This window comes from Netta rufina (assembly GCF_964035555.1).
Source record: "Netta rufina genome assembly, chromosome: 1".
Taxonomy (NCBI): domain Eukaryota; kingdom Metazoa; phylum Chordata; class Aves; order Anseriformes; family Anatidae; genus Netta; species Netta rufina.
The window spans coordinates 71213123-71228294 of NC_140123.1; positions in this window are offsets into that span (position 1 = coordinate 71213123).

Sequence of the window (15172 nt, forward strand, 5' to 3'; positions counted from 1 at the left end):
CAGTCTTCATGTGGAAAAGAGCCAGTAGGACTCTGGAAAGCTAAGCCACATTCTGATAAAAGATCCTCAAACTCTCCTGGACAAAGGTTTAGTGGTCAGATCAGCTCCTCTGAGATGAAGGAAACTGACATAATGTTTTTCCTTGTTCAGATCAAGAACGTGCTTCCTTCATCAAGATCAGAGACCAAGAGCCTTCACCTCACGCATCTGAATTTACTCATCAGTAAAATATTTTACACCCTGGCAGAAATCTGATGAGAAATTCTAGCCTGAATCTGTGAAGCTTTTCCCGGTGAAAATTTCATTGTAACTAGCATGTTTACTCAGAGACTTCTATCTAGCAGCCCTCTAATAGGATAAGTAGAGAAAAAAAAAATTCAAATCTGAGCACCTTAATTAATTGCATGATGGATGCCAGTTTATGAGTGAGATTATGTGGCATCAGTTGCCTGTGATAACAAGGGGCTGAATTCAGTGACCTGCTGTGTCATATGGCATGAGTTATATGAAGAGTTCTCCCATAAAAACCTTTCAGAAAGTTGTAATTTTCATATTAAAGGTTTTGTCAGAGTGTCCTGGACTATCTCCAGATGGGTTGTGCTGGGAGTGGGATACAACATCCTTGGAACCTGCCTAGCTGTGCTCTCAGGAGAATTACCATCCACTTACATGCTGAGAGCATCTGAAAAAAACGGCTCACATTCATTTCTCAGCATGCTCATTCTGCATCTCTTTTCCTTCAGAAAATCCTAAACATAAGGTGAATGTCTGTGTTTAGTGACTTTGGAGCTTTGATTTCCAAGTTTCAGGGCTTTACAGGAACATATTTTGGAACAGGATAGACCTCTTTGTGGCCTACAGCTTCCTCATCAGAGGGGCAGGTGTTGAACTCTTCTCTTTGGTGACAGCAACAGGACCTGAGGGAACAGCATGGAGCTGCCACAGTGGAGGTTCAGGTTGGTTATAAGGAAAAGGTTCTTCACTGGGAGGACGGTCAGGCACTGGGACAGGCTCCCCAGGGCAGTGGTCACAGCACCCAGCCTGCCAGAGTTCAAGAAGTGTTTGGATAACACTCTCAGACACGTGGTCTGATTTTTGGGTGGTCCTGTGTGGAACCAGGAGTTGGACTTGATGGTCCTTGTGCGTCTCTTCCAACTTGGGATATTCTGTGATTTACAAGAATATATTTCAGAAACATTTTTTTTCTCTTCCATCTGCATACCCATGTATTTAGGAGACATGACTACAGCTTATTTCTTAGTGCCATTGACTGAAGAAGGAAAGGCTATTCTGCATCTTATTCATTTGGCTCATCTGTAGTAATTTGATTTTTGGGTACTTTTTCTCCCAGAATAAAGCTACATAAGATGTAGAGAACAGAGGTATTCAATGAAGTTAAAACTAATCAAGGTAGTCTACTTGAATCAGCATAGACACAGCAGAGCAGAACTTGAGCTAGGTTCATTCACAGATTGACTTCCATTTGGTCTAGCTCTAGATTGGGATGTCTAGAGCCATCCCAATCATAGAACACCCCAAGTTGGAAGGGACCCACAAGAATCATTGAGTCCAGCTCCTGGCACCACACAGGTCTACCCCAAAATTCAGACCATATGACTAAGAGCACAGTTCAAATGTTTCTTAAACTCCAACAGGCTTGGTGCCATGACTACATCCCTGGAGAGCCACCGATCGATCACGCTCTCAGCGAAGAACCTCTTCCTGATACCCAGCCTGACGCTCCCCTGCTTGACACCATTCCTCCAGGTCCTATTGCTGCTCACCAAAGAGATTAGATTGGTGCCTGCCCCTCCACTCCCACTCATGAGGAAGCTATAGATCGCAATGAGGTCTCCCCTCAGCCTCCTCTTTTCCAGGCTGAACAGGCCAACTGACCTCAGCTGCTCCTCATATGTCTTCCCCTCTAGGCCCTTCACCATCTTCGTCGCCCTAACTGATGTTTCCACCTAACATTTTATACTGAGCATGCTGTGTGCTGTCAAACAAACTTGTTGCTGTGCAGACAAAGCATTAGGCCTCAGAGGATGAGGATGTACAGCAATCAAGAAACAGAATTTTGGCATGTGGAGGTTGTCCTACCCTGCTTTGATGTAAATTGTTGGAGTAACAAGGTTATGATGCAGCAGGATGAACAAAGCAACTGGGCAGAATTGGCACAGCCCATAAATACCCTGAGTATCTACCCTGTGGTAGATATCCAAGGAGTATAATACATTGGTATAAAATAAAAATAGATCAAATATTGTTTTCACATGCTATTGTTGTACCATTCAGCTATATGTACTTATTCATAATTTTATCCCTAGAATAACTTTATATTTTAATAACTTCACACAAGATCTCTGTTTTTGCATACTGCAAGTATGAGTTTGTCATTGGAGTCTGGACTTACCTCTCCTCTTCACTGCAACGTGAGCTAATATTTGACTGTAGGGAAAAAAAAATTGAAAGCCCTTGAAATTTCACCAGTTTCTCCTCCTCATGGCCCAGGTACCACTGAAATAAAACAAACAAACAAAAAACAAACAACAACAACAACATTGGTCAGAGATACAGAAGTATTAAGACTTTCTCTACCCCAGAGCTAGCAGAGAGACACTCCTGTCATACACGGGAACTGTGGGGGGATGAATTGTGCTTGTCTCTGGCCTTTGTGAGCCCTGGATGTTGTTTCAGCATGTTCAGGCTAATGAGACAACAGGACATTCTGTATGCTGAGGAAAAAATTAAAAATACCTTAGCCTCTAACTTGAAATGAATATCCAGTGAACATTATCATTCACTTATTTATTTTTTTACAAAACTGAAAAATTTGGCAAAAAATGTGTAGATCTTAAGAGTGTGGGAAAAGACAAGTTCCCAGCTTAAATGGCACTCCCATATTGTTCATTCAGAGCAGATAATTTTTCTGTAATATAGTTTTAAGAATTATTCTAACACAGTGAACCCCCATTTTTCTTTAAAAACTGTTCATCTTTTGAAACTATTCCTGAATTTTTAAATATTACTACTACTACTTTTGTCACACTGTGGCAGTCACACAACATGAAAAATTTTTGCTCAGACTATTAGCATTTGGCAAAGTTACAACATCTGAAAATGAGGTCTCATAATGGGAAGTATTAAATAACTATAACTCATTAACCAGCTCTATCTACTTAAGCTCAAAAATATAGCTGTAAAGGCAGAAAAACTCTCCTCAAATACAGATTTCAGTGTGATTCTACTTTTTTTTTTTTTATCAGAGGTTACACTGGGGTAATGAAGTCCTATGAAGGTCAAGTGATCTGCCCAAGGTCAAGGACTGGCAGTCAGTGATCAAGTTGCTATCACAGCCCATGGAAGTTCCTGGCTTTGAGAGAAGTACAAGGTAGGTGACACTAAGGTACATCTTCTCTCAGTTTCCATTATGTTTTTAATCTCTCTTCAGTACAGTAATGAATGATAATGAGTTGCAATCTTTTCTCTGGGTTGTTCTTGCCACTGCATCGGTGACACTTATTGTTACAATAATGATTTAAGTGGAGAAAAAAATAGTCCTAAGTGATTTTATGAATAAGTAAGCCTAAGTAACTTACAAAAAAGAACAACAGTTGCAATAAGTTTAAAAAAAGTCTGTCTTACTCAATGTGTCCATATCATGTAGGTCACTCTCTCCTTCATTTGGAATTGAAAATACTGGGGAAAAAATGGACATGATTCAGCAATGGGTACTTATATGAGCAAGAGGAAGGATGGGCAAGGTACATAATTGACCTGATAATATTTTACTATGCAAAATAAGAAATTCAGTACTCCCATTATGCATTTGCACTTTGGAACTACTGAGTATTAATCATTTCAGACTCACAGAGAACCAGTTTTCAAAAATGTTCAGTGGTCATAATCCAGGTCAGATTTTTCAAAAGAGTTCAGCAATCAGCAAAACATCTTCAAATGAAAATAGGCTCATAAACATGACAAGTCCTGAAGGGGATGATGGTTCTAAGTGTTTGGTTAGAAGACCTGGGTTTAAATGAAAGGAGTAGCTGAGAATTCCAGTGTCGAGGAGCCTCTGTTCTCGTTGGATCCCCCACTGCTGTATCGTAAAGGACACCTGTTACTTGTCCAGTCCTCCCATATGTGCTGTGGCTAAATGTCTCCTCTTCATAAAACTCCAAGTAATTAATTTATTATTATTTTTTTTTACAGCTCTAGCAAACATTTTGCCATGAATCAGGTACAGCTGTTGTGTTGGTTCTCCACGTGAACTGCCATTTCTGCTAGAGATGGGAAGGAAAAAAAGATATACTAAAATCATATTTTTTGTATTTAGCTACTCTGGTTTCCCAGGTCTCATTTGACATCAGTCAGAAAGCTTATTATCTGTTTAAAAGAACCATTTATAACATTCTGTGTTTTTCTGATACAATTTGGGTTAAGAAAAAGATTAAAAATGTTGTGAGATATTTAACCTCTAATTTGATAAAGTCTGGGTTACAAAGCAGGATATTTCAGTGGCCCACTGAGGTAAATAAAGTTAAAATTTCTAGTTTAAAGCATGCTGAAAGCTTTGAAATACCAATGATCTGTCTTTATTCATCCATGTGTTATAAAGCTTTAGTCATCAAGTGTTATTGCTATCTGGCTACTTGTGGTTATGAAATCCATTAAAAAAGCTCAGATGATGGTTTTGGTGGTTCCTGTCATGTTGGAGAGAGCCCCACCAAAGAAGCCATGCTGGAGAATTGTGATCACCATGAAGAAAACCATGGTGAGAGTGAAATTTCTGCTCTCCGTAGTTGAAATACTCACATCTGTACTGCTGTGTGATACCAATCTGTCACGCTGTGTATTTCAAACCTACTAGAAAGGGATCATGATAGCTACTTCTTTCATGAAGGACACTTGCTACTATTACCATAATAAGCAGCAATCATAGCTGACTAAATAATCCATTCACTGAACTTGTATTGGTTTTTGTGTATAATCTGCAAGCAGCTTTTGATTTTCTTGAACATATTTGTTATTCTAAGCAGTGTAATGCTACCAAGAAATACTTCTGGTTCTACAGATCTGTTTTGAGCATTTGATGCATGAAATTGGACCTTTGCTGGTTAATTTATCAGCTACATCACACAATATTGTCTCTGCTTCTATTTGGAATGAGCATAATTCTTCAAATTGCATATCTACTGGGAATAGAGTGTTTCTGAATTCACAATTTGTATTCTATGAGTATACTGTAGTATTCGCTTAACATTCATTTTCCATGAATGTTTCATGTACCTTGTACTGGCTAATAACATGAAGAGACTTTATGTTTCCCAAACTCTTCTTGTGGTGCATTAAGGGAATTTCACAAAGCTGTTTGACTACAGCCAACTAGCCTGTATGCAAACAGACAGAATTTTTTGGGTCTCCTCCAAATTCTTCTATCTTGAAAGCTCTTCTACTTCCACCACAGTCCTCCATAGCACTGCTGTCAAAATCTGAATTTAAACCAGAATGTCTTCTGAAGGTTAATGCAAAAAGAACCTCCCCAAACCCCAGAGCAGTGTTTTGTTTGAGTCCAGATTCTTTTCTATTTTGGGAGGCATTGCCCCAGCTAGGGTCAGCAATTAGGAGATTACGTGTTCATTCTAGAGAAACATAATGAGAAAAATAAGCCATCAGTTTTTATGAGAAAACTACTACTAGCCCCTTTCCAGACAGCTGGAGGACTCCTACTGCTTTTCTTCCAACACACTGGGCCTGTTCATTTTGCTTCTATATGCAAATACTGAGAGCTATAAAATGAGCAAATTCCTCTGTCTGCATTTAAGATCCATTCCCATATTTTTTCCTCTCTTCCCTCCTCCCCCTCGCAGGAGCTCTTCCTTTCCTGTGGTCACTCTGGTACATCTGGCTTAAGGAGGGCAGTTTCCCTCTCCGATCAAACTTAGGCAGCAACAGCTGATGGATGTCGAGCCAGCAATGCTGGAAGTGGCTGTCCCTTGCCCTCCCTCCTTATCAGCCCTTGGTACCTGGCCGGTGCCTGGAGGTGCTGCACACCTGTGGGGAAAGGGCAGGCTGAACCACCACCCTATGCACACCCCTGGGACCTCCAGCTGTGGTTTTCAACTATATTCTGGGGGAAAGGGGTGGGATGTTCAGGACTATGAATTTTCAGAAACATGGCTTTGATGGGGCTGTCATCAGCCATCTGAGACCGCCCTTCTGGGAATGTCATCAGAGCCTGGCAGTTTGGCAGATGCACAGAGTCACTGAGGTACCTGCGGAAGAACAGCGCAGGGAGCTGGATAATCATAATGCTCACAATGCTTCCACATTTTAATCATGATATACTTGCCCATAAAGATAATTTTAATAGTGCTGCACATTACTCATTTTTAGGGAAGTCTGGCCGCTGCAGAAATCCTAAATCACAGCATTTTCTTCCTGCTTGATGCTAATTTGGGCTGGTTCCAGCCAACGGAGTTCCTTTTCCATTGTGTCATTTAATTACACATTTACCCATGCTTCTCAGCTAGTAAGAGCCTTAATATACAGCCTCTTAATCTAATACTGATCTATTAAAAACTACACTCAGTATTTTAAAGTGTTAGACAACAGATGGAATTGACAGTTTTAATAGGTAGCAACTAACATCATCTCCCAATCTACACCTCTGTATTGGATTTCAAGCAACTGATATCACTGTGGACATGTGCAGATATGGGGCTTGCATTTAAAGTCAGAAATTCAATCAATAGCTTGTCTCTCAACAGAGTTTACTAGATTATATCAGTTAGAAGTGACCATCTGGCCTAATCTTGGGAGTTCTGAGATATCATGTAGATCTTTTTCACTAATGTCATTTTTATTTGGTTAACATTAATAAACTGTAGCAAACATTGCAAATCTTGCACTCTGAGGCTGTAACTCAATTTTTGCCTTTTACATGAGACAAGTCAAACATCTGCTTCTCTAGAGGGAATGTGTGAGAGAGTAAGCAAGAAAAAGCTGCAGTTGCTCTGAAGATTTTACTGTCTTTCTGGGTTTTGTGAAATGATGGAAAGTATCAGTCTTACATTTTGTAAAAGAGTATTACTAAAAAAGGTATCCAACAACTAATGTGATTATTTGTGTGAATGCAAAATATGGAGAGAAATATGTACATAGCATTCTGGGGGTTAAAGTTTCAGATTATTCTATGACCGCGATAAAAGAAGAATGTGCCTCACATATTCATCTACCAGATTTATGCTACAAATAAAGTCTAACTTTTAATCTGGTACAGTCAATATATATCACAAATCTATGATCAGCAATGTAACTCTGTCATAGCCAGAATGTATAAACTCTGAAAGGACTTTTTAAATCCCACAGTCAAGAGCATTCTCTCTACTTGAGCTTTTTCAGTGTTTAAAATTCATTTCAAATTTTGTTTTGTGCATGGCTGACAACAAGCTCTGTTAGAATGTTCTGCTCACAAAATGGAAAATTAAAGTCACTGTCCTGGGTCTGACTATAACTTTGTACAAAGAAGTGGTACAACTGTGATTCAGTTATGCAAATTATTGTATTTACATTTTGATATTGCAAAGTAAAAATAAGGAGTAATTTAGAAATTGATCGGAAGTGATTGGATCTCCTAAAATTCTGGACATAACTCTTTCTGGATTTTACCAATTTCTGGTCAATTGAAATTTTTAAAAATTTAAGCAGAAAAGGAGTCCATCATGAAAACACACAGTGGGGAGAGAGAGAAGCAAGACAGATGATATTTCTAAGCAGGAACAATGCAGAAAGAAACTGTAAAAAAAAATTTTGGGAACCTCATTAAAGTAGTGCCTGTTGTGGAGGTTCTGTTTCAGGGGGCAGCGGGCAGCAACTGAACAAGAAATATATTCCCTTGACCTTGGTACCCAGAGCTGTGAAAAGGTTGTCAAACTACTTCAGATCCACTCTATGTGCCCTCATTTCTCTGCCATAAAATGGTGAGACCAACGGTTGCCTGCCTTTATTTTAAGGCATTAAGTTCTAGCACTGTGTGTTCTCAAAAGCCAAGCTGTGTTACAGATGCCAAGCATTTCACTTACAAAATGGAACTAGATATATTTGACATTAAAAATAAATAAATAATCGTGCCTCCCACAAAACAAAATCTGAAAGAGACAATCCCGTTATGGCTTCTAAATAATAAGAAAGAATTGAATTTTAGTGGTGTTGTTTAAAAAATAATTAAATAAATTCAAACCTGGATGGAAAATAGAACCTGGAAAAACTCTCACAAAATCAAGAAATAGTATGTCTGACAACTTAAGTACTTTTTTTTAGAAGAAAGAAATTTTGGTAAAGACTGGCCTTGAAACCTTGAAATATTTTTTTTTTTTTTTTTTTTTTCAAATAGTATTCTATTTCTATAGTCTATTTTCCTGTTTTATGGTGAAAGATGAAATGGATTTCAGTTCCTTATTTATTTTTTTGTCAGCCCTCCCCCATAGAATTCTTATTCAAAGTATGTAAAAAAGATTGTTTCTTTCAAAATACATCACAGCCAATCCTACCATTTTTCAGCTAGATCCAGCAAGGGAATGGTATTTTGCATAGCAAAGAGAGTCTGCAAACATGTCTTTTTTTTCATGTGTGTGTGTGTGTGTGTGTGTATGTGCGTGTGCTACCTGTGAATACAGCAGAATCCTGAAATTGTTACTGGGGCCAGCTCTGCTCTTGCACAAAGATGAAAATTTTGCAATATTTGTTTACAAGAAAAAACTAAATGCCTTTGCCAGAAGAAACCCCCTGCATTTATCCATTGCTAGTATTTTATTGACTAGTAGCAGAACACAGCTAATGGATTCTTCCATGCTAGCAGGCTATGCACATACAGTACATTTTTAACTTTCTATTTCTCACTGTAGTTAATAAATCAGAATGCAGATGAGAGATTCATAGTTAATTTTCAGTAGCTAGCACAGCATGTCTCAGCCTATAAAGTCCTGGAAGTCTTGGGCTGTGAATTCCTTGATACTGACAAGCCAAACAGCTTAGAAATTATAATTATAAGTTACAAGTGTCTTAAGGGTTGTTCTTCTGACATAAAACTAATTTCATGTTTTTATTCATAATGTGAAAGAGACGAGAGGATAGGGCCTTATTTAGATTGAGCTCCCAGAGATATCACAGGCTCTGTGTCCTGATTATAATGGGAAGAGATCACTTCATTCCTAGTAGCTAGTTGATTCTATGTGCTTTTTGTGCTTTTTGTGCTTTTTTTTTTTTTTTTTTTTTTTGACAATCAGGCCAATGAAAAGTGGGATGTCTTGAAAAGTGGGATGTCTTACACTTTTCATCCCAGATTCTTTCATAGGCAGACATCTACTGGCACCTGTTGTTTTTTTTTTTTTTTTTTTTTTTTTTTTTTCCCCTACTGGTAGACTCTTGGCAAAGTGACTCCGGTTTGAAACTTCCTTTTGCATGATGGGGTCCTGACATACATCAGTGAATGCACTCTCACTTCTACCATCTATTTTGGGGAGGCAATTTTCTGAGTAAAGAATTTTGGTGAGACCTGGGAAAGACCTAAGGAGGAAACAACTTTGGAGGGTGAAGATGGTTCTCATCACCTTTCCTTTCCCTGAAAAGAAAGTAAATTCTGGAGGTGATGACTGACTACCCAGAACTCCACCCACAGCTTCAAAGCCTGGGGTGTTGAGGGTGTGCTGGCACCCTGAAACCCATGAGAGTTCTGACATTGAAGCCAATACCAGACATATCTTGGTGCACCTGCTGGGATTGGCAGTAGCTAGGAGGTCCAGGGAGAACCATAGAAAAAACACAGGGCCATAGCTGATTTGATTCCATGAACCTACAACTGTGTACACGTGAACACAGCAAGGAAGATGAAGGGAATCAGCTCAAGGGGTCAAAGAAAATAATGAGCGAGAGAGTAGGTTTTCATTTGCTGGCTGAGGTCTATCAAAGCTTTATCTTCCTGTTTCAGAAATAGGATTTGACTCATTTGCTGATAGGAATTAGAAGTCACTCTGCTGTGGTGGTTGAGTTGTGCTGGCCTCCAATGAGCTGCTGCTCATTGTCAAATGACAATTTCATTGTCAAATTTTCACATATATCTGAAGATTTGCATTACTTACAGTGTAAGAAATTCCCACGTGGAAGTACAAAGTTGGCACCAGCAAATTCAAACATTGAACATAATTTTAGCCAAGAAATGTGAAGCTCCTGATATCCCACTTGGAAAGCTCCATAGAAGCTTTTATAACTGTTAGACACAGCCAGATGTTATTTCAGAGGCATTTGAATTGGGAGATATCTTACCAAGTTTTAATCATCTAAAATTAGGGTGCTGAGACTAAACAAGTTGTCTAGGCTCCCTTTATAGCCCACAGAAGTTGAAAGACTTTCTGAGAGGTGATTAGTTTCTCCTGTCTTTGTTATCCATATTTAAATGTGGGTGATTCACCTTTTGGTGGTTTCTTTTCTCTGGTTACATGCTGAGTCCAGACTAAATGCTGGACACACAGATTCCAGATGTGTAAATAGACGTCACTACAATCTATGACTGGGATATTTGCCTTTACTGGTAATTGTAATAGCTTAATCTTTGTCTACGGCCTTGTTGCACTTATCCTCCGACCTATTATTTTGTAATGCCTGAGATGTGGCTTATTGCTGTCCAGTCAAATTATAGGCACAGAAACAGTATTAGTAATCCTGGAAGGCATCATCACCTTCATCAACATTTGTGGTTGCAAATGTTGCACTCTCTCCCGCTTTTCTTTTTTTCCTGCTTGCTAAATGTATATGTTCGTGCCACTATATCCAAAAGAATATGATTGTAAATGGAAATAATTTTGCTGTGACATGGCCTTTCTGTAGAAAAGGCATTAAATCTCATATTCTATGATCAGAGATTGGTAAATTAAGTGAAAGTGATATTTTTTGAGCGATTTGTGTGTGTGGGGGGGGTGGGGTTGGAAGTGGTTTATTACTGAATGGCTTAAACAAATATCTACTTTCTGAGTACAAGGAAGGAGACTAACACAAATGCCAACATGTTAGCAAAGGGCTGAGGGTCACAGAGAAAATATTTTCTCTTTCTCCACTCCTCATATGTAGTTTCACAGGGGTTACAATGCATGAAAAGCAAAGAATAGGCTTAATATGCATATTACCTTTCTTCTTCTGTGGGAGATTAGTGGGGAATTTCATTTTTCATGGTCAGTTGTCACCTTTCTATGGCCCTAATGTGCCTGAAAATTGGCATCTTTTCTCTGTTTTTCCTACAACTTGGAATAAGAATTAAGAGAATCTCATCTGAGTTTCTTCATTCATCCAGATTAATTAAAGGGGACCTCTGGACAGGGATTTTTATGATATAAGGTCTACATCCCAGAGCAACAGAGTATTGTATAAAGTTATTTACAATATTTACTGCATGTGGTACTGAACCAAGGTATGGGACTGGATGCTATTTTCCATTTCTGTCAGTGGCTTCCTATGCAGGTTTGAGATATTTTTTTCACTTCTTTGGCTGCAAGTGTTTGTGGATTAGACCACATGCCTCCATCTCAAACTCATCTTGCACCTTGTTTCTGAATGCAGATATTTGTACAGGTCCATGCTGGAGCTCAATCCAAATCCACTCAGTGGACATAACAGAGAAAATGAAACTTGAGCTGCATCATCTCAGGTAATACATGAGACACTGAGTGGCTTGAGCTCTGCTAGGCCTCATCCTGCATGTGTCCTGGAGCTAGCAGAGGACAAGCACAGTGCTGGGCCACAGGCCAGAATGGATTTTGGCTTCAGTTGAGCAGTGCAAACATGAAGTTTCGCCTCCTGCTAGCATGTCTATATTCATCTGTTTGGACACAAATACTCCGGGGAGCAGGTGCCACTTCTTAGTATCCCTCTTTATAGTGCCAGATTCATAATATAAATAATTATTAATAATAAAAATATTTTACTTTTTTCACAGCATTCAAAACTGTCCCTTATCTTTGTTTGTCTTTTTCTGTGTTGCTTTTCACTTTCTATTTTGTTTTTGCCAGGGCTCTATTGTACTTGTGAATGTTGCTTGTATTAGATCGTGATGCACATCTTTCTGGGCTGAGGCAGATTGTGGATAATAAATATCAAAGAAAAGCAACCTGCAGCTGCTGGAAAATGCACTACAGTCTTTGTGCTTGTATAGAGAAAGCCCTAAAATTTTATGCAAAAGAAAGTATTTCAAGATATTCAGGAGGTAGGCTGGAGCAAAGGAGATGCAATTCTAGGGTAGGGTAGGTTTGCAGGGTGAAAGTTGGTTAGTTCATTACATAGCCCATTTGGAGCATAGTTCTTAATGTAGTTCTTAATTGATTTTTTTTTTTTCACAGAATCTTGCTTTGATATTTTGAGCTGTTGGTCTTTTCTAGTCTTATTTTCTTTAATACATCTGGAACTTCTTAAAAATAACAGGTGAAAAGTCTTTGGGAATGTTACACTGATTCCAATCTTGAAGAATGTCTTTTCTAGATATGAAATATCTACCCTTACTATTTGCATTTCAAGTGAGAGAAAATTTAAATTTCTTCCAAAAAAAAGTGTACCAAACTGATGACAATATTAATTCCATGTAATTATATTCATGGTTTACATTATTCTGAAGCAGTAAGGCTTTGAAAAAAAAAAAAGGATGAGGAAAGAAGAGCTGGGCAGGGCAGGGCAAGGAAGGGCAGGGCGGGGAAGGGCAGGACAGGGCAGGAGAAGGGAAGGGAAGGGAAGGGAAGGGAAGGGAATACATCTAAGCTCCCCCTTACAAGCAAAAACCTGCAAAAGCGGAAATAATGTTATGATAGTTCCTGAGTGTGGAGACTTCAGTCTAAAATAATGAGGCTGGAAAAAAATGGTTGAAGGCTGAGAACACAGGTTACTGTAGTGGGTGTGGGGTGCAGTTGGGAAGGAAAAGTTACACAGAGGGCAAGAAGGAGCTGCAAGAAGATGAGGAAGAGAGGGAAACAGAGGACAGGAAGGGAGGGGCTTGATGAGAAACTGTTTCTGAAAAACTGATAATTAAGAAACTTACCAACTAGTTCAGACACCACATAAAAGGCCTTTCTTCACCTTTGGGTGGATCACCCTCCCATTTCTCTAGCATGTCCTACAATAGATCCAGAGGTGTGCTTAGTCCTTAGATTACACCCAGCCCAACCTGACTATAACTAAAGTGGAGTTTAACATTTTCCACAATAATATGCCTAACAGCTGAATTTGATATATATAAAGGAAACAGTATCACTGTCATCACTACTAATACATATTCAAAGTGTAGGATTTTTTGGTGGGGGTTAAGGAGAAATATCCACTGTATAGGATTAATTGTTTGTCTCTCAAACACAGAATGCTGATATATTATGACTTTTTAAAAATATATGACAATAATATATTGCATACGTTGCAGAAGAAAATTATGTCTTTACCTTGAAAATCTAGTTTCTTTGACATGCTGATGTAATCATTATAGTGAAGGAAGAGGGCTGCAGAGAGGAAACCTGCAAATATTACAATGTTAGAAATGCTGGACAAAAGGCTGAGGATTTACTTTGCATGCAAATAAGTAATTCATCACAAATCCATAAACCAATTAGTAATGAACTAATGATATTGCTTAACAACTGTATTTTTGATTAACATATAAATAATTTAAATGGGTATTTCTTTAGTCATGCCAGTTTCTGCTATTATTTACTAGCCTTGTCATGGCTTCTCTTAGATCACATGCCCCTTATAAAACATTTCTCAATCTATTGCAAGGACCAGTTTGTTTTAATGCACTCAGTTAACACCACTAGAGCTATTAACAAGCTTATTAGCATAATCCATTGTGATATATCATTGTATAAAAGTTCAGCTTCACAACTGAATGGGACTGGGAAATGGCTTTGAAGATTTTATGATACAATAACTATCCATTTGATAAGCAATTAAAAAGATACTCTGAGACACTAAGAGTGAAGACAATGGCAACACAGGGAAAGGAGGAGAGGTTTGAGAGCAGAAGCTGCTGGCTGGTGTGGGAGCCATGCAAGTGAGTTGTGTTTTTTCTGCTCTCTAGTCACAAATTGCACACTGCTGCAGGGCTCTGAGGTGCCAGTAACAAGTTGGGTCTTACTTCGTCTTTTTAAGCAACAAAAAAAAAAAAAAAAAAAAAAAAAAAGTAGGTTAAGTCTCAATACCTGCTGCTAGCTCACTCATGATCAATTTCTTGACCTCGCAGAAGAACATTTTAATACACAGCTGAACTTCTGATTTTATGCTGCCTTTTTACTTCTCTTAAATTTCAAATTTCTTTTCTTAGCTGTATGCATTATCCTTAGTGAACTTCTGTGGAGAGAAACAGAATAAAGGTTACTGGACACATTATCACATATTATTGTTCAGAACTCACTCTGTATAATATAGTTGCATTGTGCTTTTAAAAATGAACCTGCAAAGAAAAAAGTAGCATCTTTATTGTGCAAAAAGTAGCTTTTCAAGAAGCTGTTGCTTTTTCTGATACGCATTAGCTCTGATATGCTAATAATTCTGTTCAGCTCAGTCCTGATTCTCCAGAGACTATCTGACCAAAATGTCCATTGTCCATATAATAGAAAATATTCATGATATCGTGCACTCACACAGAATATCTCTACTGGCATACTCCAATACTTCATACACATCAATTAATTCTTCCTTGTGATGAGGAATGGAATGGAAGACTGATTTCTGAAGGAAGTATGATCTAGTGTTTTCCACTGAAAATGGAAATTTTGCTTCTAATCTTATCCTCGTTACCAGGTTGTGTGATCATGGTTGAAACTCACCACTTGTCTAAGACTCAGTTTCGCTGCTTTAACAACTGGTATAAAAATCAGTTTTTCAAAATCATTTGACATTTTTGCATGAAAAACATTTACAATTTAAATGGAAGGTATTACACTGAAAGTGCTGTCTAAGGCACGATAAGTTTTAAATAAGTTATCTTAATCTCAAATCCCAGTTGCATTAAGAGGGGGGCTTTGTAATTTTAACTGTTTTAAATTTCAAGTAATATAATGTATTAGATTCTAGTAAGCTAAGCAGTTAACCCCTAAAACGGAATACGTTGGAGCACTAAACCTTATATTTAATAGTAATGTAGAAA